Here is a 9095-nt window from a genome sequence, read left to right as displayed (position 1 = left end):
TCTTGATTATCCTTGTTCAGTTCCTCAACTACATTTATTTTGTGTGTGTTTTAAGCAGAATCCATGGTGGTGGGTTCCCAATATTCGGCCCGGCCGAACTAAGCACTCTTTTGTTTTTATACCCTCCACCATAGGATGAGGGGTATACTAATTTCGTCATTCTGTTTGTAACTACTCGAAATATTCGTCTGAGACCCCATAAAGTATATATATTCTTGATCGTCGCGACATTTTATGTCGATCTAAATGGGCCATATCGGTCCATGTTTTGATATAGCTACCATATGAACCGATCTTGGGTCTTGACTTCTTGAGCCTATAGAGGGCGCAATTCTTATCCGATTAGAATGAAATTTTGCACGACCTATTTTGTTATGATATCCAACAACTGTGCCAAGTATGGTTCAAATCGCTCCATAACCTGATGTAGCTGCCATATAAACCGATCTTGGGTCTTGACTTCTTGAGCCTATAGAGATCGCAATTCTTATCCGATTGGAATGAAATTTTGCACGACGTGTTTTGTTATGATATCCAACAACTGTGCCAAGTATGGTTCAAATCGGTTTATAACCTGATACAGCTGCCATATAAACCGATCTTGGGTCTTGACTTTTTGAGCCTCTAGAGTGCGCAATTCTTATCCGATTGGAATGAAATTTTGCACGACGTGTTTTGTTATGATATCCAATAACTGTACCGAGTATGGTTTAACACGGTTCATAACCTGATATTGCTGCCATATGAACCGATCTTGGGTCTTGACTTCTTGAGCCTCTAGAGTGCGCAATTCTTATCCGATTGGAATGAAATTTTGCACGACGTGTTTTGTTATTATATCCAACAACTGCGCCAAGTATGATTCAATTCGGTTCATAACCTGATATAGCTGCCATATAAACCGATCTGGGATCTTGACTTCTTGAGCCTCTAGAGGTCGCAATTATTATCCGATTTGACCTCTGGATCCTCTCATGACCATCAACATACGTGTATCGGTCCATAGCCCGATACAGCTCCCATAAAAATCTATCCCTCTATTTTACTTCTTGAGCCCCAAAGGGCGCAATTCTTATTCGAATTGGCTGACATTTTACACAAGTCTCCAACATATAATTTAATTGTGGTCTAAACCGGATCATATCTTGATATCGCTCTAATAGCAGAGCATATCTGTTCTTATATAATTTTTTGCCAAAGAAGTGATGCCGGGAATAGAACTCGACAAATTCGATCCATGGTAGAGGGTATATAAGATTCGGCCTGGCTGAACTTAGCACGCTTTTACTTGTTTTTTTTTTTTTTAATTAAATTAAGGGATTGTCTATGGATCGTTGATGAAGGATTCTTCACGATTATCTGACATTACTGAGGCTATATTATATGATGTTGCACTGAATCATGCAATGTGTCGTATTAATTCTTGAGACCTAATTCATCATGGCTTCAAGACCCTACAGAAAACATTTTAAGGGTGTCATTCGAGCAATAACCATTCTTTATTGCTCTTTGAGTAGTCATTGGACCTTGTAGCTGGCAATCGCTTGGACTTATCCTTAAGATTCTGTATACTGCAGTTAATGTATGTTATTGCGGCGTTGTACGTAGCTCCCACAGATTTGTATAAATCTTATATGACTTGAGATCATCAATAAACAAATGTTTGGCATAGAGACGTTATTTTTCAGATTTTTTGTGATTGATTAAGGATGGTGATTTTCCCATATCTAAAACCTTATCCCTCTGGTGGGACATACGATGTAGAAGATTGAAATTTCTTGGATGAATGTGTGAAGATTGAGACCACTTTCTGGGTAGAAACTTTCAGTGTTTGAGCCTTCTGGGTGGAAGCTTTTATAGTTGTTGTCGCATATATCTTTATTTAATATAAAATTGTGCTACAATTAATTCAATTAACTTTTACAAAAGTCTGCAGCTGAAGGCTAAACCACTCACGAACAACTAGCAATTGCTTTCGTCTTCGTTTGGCAGCTGAAGGGCTGCCATCTCGTTTACTCTCAGAAGTCGCGAAGTTCTGGGTTGCCACATCCACCCCCTCTCCAGTGACCAAGTCAGGAAGTGCTTGGAACGACACACTTTTGCGAGATGGACATGGTTGTGTGCTTGAAGGTAGTTGTGGTAGTTCATTATCAGATGGTCGACGGAAACGTAAAATTTTTGCCCCTTATCATGATGGTATATATTCGATCTGAAATTCTTTGAACTCTTCAAATGGTCCAATACAAGGTATCTCAAGAGGTTCTCTAACAGCATCTGTGCGTAGAAAAACATGAGTACAATCCTTAAGGTTCTTAAATTTAAACATTTCACTCTTTTTGTGATGCGAGGCTGGAACTGGTCGCAAGAAATTGAAATGATCACGAAGTCTCTTTAAAATTCTGATGATGCAGAAATGTTTGACTGGCTGAAAAACTCGTGGTGTAATCGCACTTGTTCGCCATATAGAAGGTCAGCTGGCGAAGCTTGTGGATCTTCTTTAAAAGCCGTTCTTAAACCAAGCAATACCGTAGGAAGAACTTCAACCCAAGACGTATTACTGTAACACATTGATACGGGCTTAAAAGATCTGTGCCATCTTTCTCTCATCCCGTTTTATTAGGGATGATAGGCCGTTGTCCTCGTTCGTTAAGATCCAGTAAATTAACAAGTACTTTGAATAATCCAGATTCAAATTTGTTGTTATCATCCTAGGACAACCAAAACGTTAAATCCAATTTGACCAAAATACTGTTGACGCGTTTTGTGCTGACATATCTTTCAAAGACACTGCTTCTGGGCAGCGCGCGAAAATGATTTATCATCGTGAGGCAATATCTGTAACCTTGAATGAGCAAGCATGGTTGTACTTCATGCAAGGCTCTCCTTACAATCCAAAACTTATCTCTCTGCCTCGGATGTCCAGGGACTTTCATCTTATCATTCTTCTACGTATCGTTGAGAAATTCTTTTAATGGTGCCTGCAATTGAGCAGCATTTATTATAACACTAAGAAATCTATGAAGTTCACAAATCGTTTCGGGCTAAGCATAGTTTTCGATTGCGGTTACTCGATCGGTCGTAGGCTTCGAGCCATCGCCGTTTATGATACATCCTAGAAACTGAACTTCAGATTGGCCAAAACAACATTTGCTAACATTTATTTTTAGTCCATGATGTCGTTAGCATTGAAATACCTCCCGCCACTGAGTCTTATGCTCCTCAATTGATGATGACATGACAATAATCACATCTATGTAGTAATAAACATAGCCAAGGCCCCTTAAAACCGAATCCATAAATCTATGAAATGTCTGGGTGGGATTTCGCAAACCAAATGGTTTATATAAAAAATGTAACGTGACCAAAAAGTGTACAAAACGCTGTTTTCTGGATCTCCTCATTTGCCATAGGGATTTGGTAATACGCTCTTACTAGATCAAGTGTAGTAAAAAAGGGACATACCATGTAATCTCTCTGAAAAATCGTTGATATTGGCTATGGGATATCGGAATTCAGCTTCCGGTAAACACCACATGCGCGCTAACCAACAGTTTTCTTCGAGACCATGTGAATTGGCCTGGCCCATGGGCTTCTTGAGGGACGACATATTATTATAATCTAATAAAAATTCAATTTTTGCCTTTGCTGCCGGAAGTTTTACACCAGAAAGTCGACGTGGGCCACATGCAACGGGTTTATCAGTTGTCTCGATGTTGTGGACGATAATGGGCTTAATAGCTTACGAGTCAATGTTGTAGTTGATATGTCAATGAATTCATCAGTCAACTTTTTAAAGAGTCCAATTGATGTAGAAAGAATTGAAATGCTAACAAGTAAAAGCGTGCTAAGTTCGGCCGGGCCGAATCTTATATACCCTCCACCATGTGTCGCATTTGTCGAGTTCTTTTCCCGGCATCTCTTCTTAGGCAAAAAAGGATAAAAGAAAAGATTTGCTCTGCTATTAGAGCGATATCAAGATAGGGTCCGGTTTGGACCACAATTAAATTATATGTTGGAGACCTGTGTAAAATGTCAGCCAATTCGAATAAGATTGCGCCCTTTGGGGCTCAAGATGTAAAATAGAGAGATTGATTTATATGGGAGCTGTATCGGGCTATTGACCGATTCAGACCATAACAAACACGTATGTTGATGGTCAAGAGACGATCCGTCGTACAAAATTTCGGGCAAATCGGATAATAATTGCGACCTCTACAGGCTCAAGAAGTCAAGATCCCAGATCTGTTTATATGGCACCTATAGCAGGTTATGAACCGATTTAAACCATACTTGGCACAGTTGCTGAAAGTTAAAATAAAATACAAAAATTCAGCCAAATCGGAAAGGAATTGCGCCCTCTAGAAGCTCAAGAAGTCAAGTCCCCAGATCTGTTTATATGACAGCTATATCAGGTTATGGACCGATTTGAACCATACTTAGCACAGTTGTTGGATATCATAACAAAACACGTCGTGCGAAATTTTATTCCAATCGGATAAGAATTGCGCACTCTAGAGGCTCAAGAAGTCAAGACCCAAGATCGGTTTATATGGCAGCTATATCAGGTTATGGACCGATTTGAACCATACTTGGCACAGTTGTTGAATGCCATAACAAAACACGTCGTGCAAAATTTCATCCCAATCGGATAAGAATTGCGCACTCTAGAGGCTCAAGAAGTCAAGACCCATGATCGATTTATATGGCAGCTATATTAAAACATGGACCAATATGGCCCATTTACAATACCAACCGACCTACACTAATAAGAAGTATTTGTGCAAAATTTCAAGCGGCTAGCTTTACTCCTTCGGAAGTTAGCGTGCTTTCTACAGACAGACGAACGGACGGACGGACAGTCGGACGGACATGGCTAGATCGACATAAAATGTCGCGACGATCAAGAATATATATACTTTATGGGGTCTCAGACGAATATTTCGACTAGTTACAAACATAATGACGAAATTAGTATACCCCCATCTTATGGTGGAGGGTATAAAAATACCACACATCCGAATTTCACCACGGCTGCTTAATTTCTTCGTATTGTCAATGAGACATCTTTTTAGAACAATCTTTAAATTGTGATTAATTAAAAAGTCGGCTCCAAATATGGGCGATTTGATGCCCGCAATAATAAACAACAACTTAGATTCAAGTCGAAGACCTAGGTCTATTTTTAAAACACAATGATCATAGGTTTGAATTTCGTGTCCATTGGCTGCGAAAAGTTTAATGGTGGATTGCTAAGCATTGCCTTAAGTAAAGATGGTTGAACTACAGACTCCACAGAACCGGAGTCAATTAAAAAGTACATTTGTCGAAAATATGTATACGATTTTCTTTATTGTTGTTCCCAACTAGTTTCCCTATGTATTGTTCTAACGAGTGCAATTAGGTTTGCAATGCTGAGCAGCAGCTCCAACTTCTGGTGGTACCATCAAAGTAAATTCTCACTTGAATCTTTGTTAGCTCGGGCACTGCTTCGAGATATTGATCGTTGACGATTCTTGTTCTTTCTATTTTGTTGAATTTGTAGGATTTCGACTTTGTCGGCTAATGTCTTAATAGCCTTGCAAATATCTGCCAAAGATACCTGAGAGTTAATGGCGTCCACAGAGCCATGCATGTCAAGCCGTGAGGAAACTGTGATTATAGCATGGTTGGCGTCCAACATTTTGTCTGCCATTTTTGAAAGTTTCCTCGTTGTAGCAAGTTGTATTGGTTGGTATGCATCAGCAAAGAACAAAATTTGTCATTGCAAAACGATGCATGCACAAAATGTGATAAAATTGACGTTCAATTTGAAAATTCTGTCGCTGCTCTGCTTCCAAGAATACAGTTTTCCAATAACGTTGAAATCAATTGTATTTCAGACCGTACGTGACATGCAGGTGTCACCAATATAGTTGTTGTTGCAAATAAAAAACTCAAGTTTAACTTTACTTTTTATACCCTCAGCATGCTTTTTACAGCTGATCGGCCCATAAATGACTGTTTGGCAATCACTTCAAAATTTGACATGCTCGAGGTGATCAATTTCAAGCCCCATGGATCAGCCTCTGGTGGGCCAGGCCTCCCCCATCCTATGGTGGATGGGGGAGGCCTGGCCCGATTTAGGGGTGTTTTGGGGAGTGGGATGGTCCCCAAATACTAAGCCCTGAAGATATATCAGCCACGTGGTCAATTCTCATATATCTACATATGTATCATTTATTTGAACGCCATATTTCCATTGGCATCAAAATTGAATATCAAATTCGTTTTCTAATCTCAAATACCATTCATTTAAATCCCTTATTGCAAAAGTCAGCAAATATGGGGTGGGGTGGCCCCATAGACACTCTTCCCAAATATTGATATCAGATTCGTTCTTTATTTCCGAAGACCTTTCATTTGTCCGATTTTGGGGAGTTTTAGGGGTTGGGGTTGGGTGGTCCCCCAAACACTTGGTCCGACAATTGGATATCAAATTCGTTTTCTAATCTTAAATACCTTTCATTTGAGTCCCATATTGCCATGGTCGGTAAATATGTTCGATTAAGGGGTGTTTTGGGGGTTGGGGTGGTCCCCTAAACAATTGCATATCAGATTCGTTTTCTAATCTTAAATACCTTTCATTTGAGTCCCAAATTGTCGTGATTGGTGTATGTATATTTTTGGTAGGTTTTGGAGGTTTTTTTTTTTGGGGGGGGGGGGGAGGATGGGAATTGAAGATTATTGCCTATGCTGATGACGTTGTTGTACCCATATACTTACATGTAAAAGTAGCGATCATTAGCAAGATCCCTTTTAAGAACGACCTTGTTCCTGTGAATAGACATTATCTCTGGAATACTATTATGGACCTGGTTCAGGGTGCTTCGAGGAAGTTGGCTAGATTGGCGATAGGCAGTTGTATTATTGAGAAAACTGTCCTGAATAAGGTAGAGCTAGCGCTGTCCCCAGGGACTCTCGCCAAAGGGATTAGAAAGGAAAGGTACGTTGGATGTTCAAGGCGATGATTCGGAAAATTCTCACCTCTGTATGTCTCGTTTGGTATCAGGATCTGTGCAAAAATGCAATCCGCAGAATGACCGAGAAGGTACTGAGTATCTCTGAGTGAAGGTAGAGGGCGCTGAATGACATACACGATTTAATGTCTCTACACCTATGTGTTGGGCCTGCAGCAACGAAGAGCGTCCTCAGACTGAATCAGTTGGTAACCTGGCGTTTCTTGAATATTAGGCACTTTTCTGTTCGGTTTGGGTCTAGTGATGCGGTAAGGCGCCAGTGCACATGCGGCTCAACAGACTGTATACCGCGTTGTTATTCCTCGTTGACACATTGTACATCGTTTTTCCAGGGAGGCTACACTGGGCTGGAGGTATGTCACCTTTTCTTTAAATATTGTGTACACAGATCGATTCGGTTTGGAAGGAACACCGGGGCAGAAATCATTGAGATCTTACGATTAAGGTACTCATATAGGTTTCTGGATGGGTAAAGCGTCTTTCAGACTGAAGTTTTCGCAGTTCTGAAAACGCTGGAAACGATTTTGATTCAGGAGCGATCCGACTATCGCTATATACGAGGACAGTGAGGCGGCGCTGAAGACTGTGGAGTCTTGCCATGTGATATCGATACTGGTTTGGAGAAACAAAGAGCATCTTCAAACAATAGAAAAGACTGTCAGGCTATGGTGAGTCCTGAGCCATCAATGGGTGACACAGAAAGACGATCGCTGATTGTTACCAATGCTAATGAAGTAGGTTGCAAGATGGCCAAGGCTCAGTGGCCTGTCACTGTGAAAGCACGAGCCCGAGCTACTAATAGGAGTACTCACTGGTCAATGCAATGTAAAATCTTCGACGTCACCTTGAGCACAGGGTGAAACGGACTCTTTCCAGTTTTGTAGGTGATGAAGGGGAGTTGGAGACAGTAGGTTAACTTGTATATATAACTTGTATGTATATATGGTTCTGAAATTGGGCGCAATATTGCAGGACATTTGGTGATCACGGATGTGGGTTCTTTGCAGGTCCGCCTGGCTCCACTCGTTGCTTTTCATTTGCGTTCATTCTACTGTCTCGTACCGTACAGTGTTTGAAATCGATTTGTATTCTTCCCTCTAGGGTGACCAAAATGGATCAAATGTCTCCCAGTGAAGTGACTAACGGCTGAGGTAACTAAACCCGTCCCCTTCAACCTAGCCTATCCTAGAGACTGAAGAAGTTAAATCCCAGATAGTGTTATATGGAAGCTTTATTTATTGGGTTGCCCAAAAAGTAATCGCGGATTTTTCATATAGTCGGCGTTGACAAATTTTTTCACAGCTTGTGACTCTGTAATTGCATTCTTTCTTCTGTCAGTTATCAGCTGTTACTTTTAGCTTGCTTTAGAAAAAAAGTGTAAAAAAAGTATATTTGATTAAAGTTCATTCTAAGTTTTATTAAAAATGAATTTGCTTTCTTTTAAAAAATCCGCAATTACTTTTTGGGCAACCCAATAGATATTTCACCCGGTAAGGGATTGCCGTGAGCACCACTCAAGCTGGAATATTGAGGTCCGATCTGTGTGGTGTTCATTACTGTCACGAGAAGCTTAGATGCGAGCTACCGGGCGCGTCTACAGGTTGCAGATAATGGAACGCCCCATCCGGAGTAGCTGTAACTGCAGTCGCGGACAATCAACGGTATCGAGCGGAGGGTCTCAGTGAGAGGTCGGGCGGCACCGGCTCTTGTACAAATACTGAGCGCCTATGATGCTCGAAATGACAAGGCGAGTTATTGGCGCCTTTAAATAACCAATGGCCAACCTTTTCCCGCGGCAATCGGTCCTTGGGACCGGAACGAGTTTGTTCACCTACAGGAGCTTGACGAGGATCGCCACCTCCACATGAAAGTGTGGTGTGTAAAAACGACAACATAGATATTTCCAAAGAAGACAAATTAATCAAAGATAAAATACCGCAAATATACTTTTCTTGTTTTGTAAAAACTGAACTTAATCGTTTTTGTTTTCCCCATGGACAATATGGGCAACATTCATTATAGCTAAAATCGATAACATGTTATCGACTTCATATGCCATCACTGAAAGCATGCGCTTGA

The sequence above is a fragment of the Stomoxys calcitrans genome, chromosome 1, assembly GCF_963082655.1.
Source record: "Stomoxys calcitrans chromosome 1, idStoCalc2.1, whole genome shotgun sequence".
NCBI classification, from domain to species: Eukaryota; Metazoa; Arthropoda; class Insecta; order Diptera; family Muscidae; genus Stomoxys; species Stomoxys calcitrans.
Note: the sequence above shows the minus strand (reverse complement) of the source record.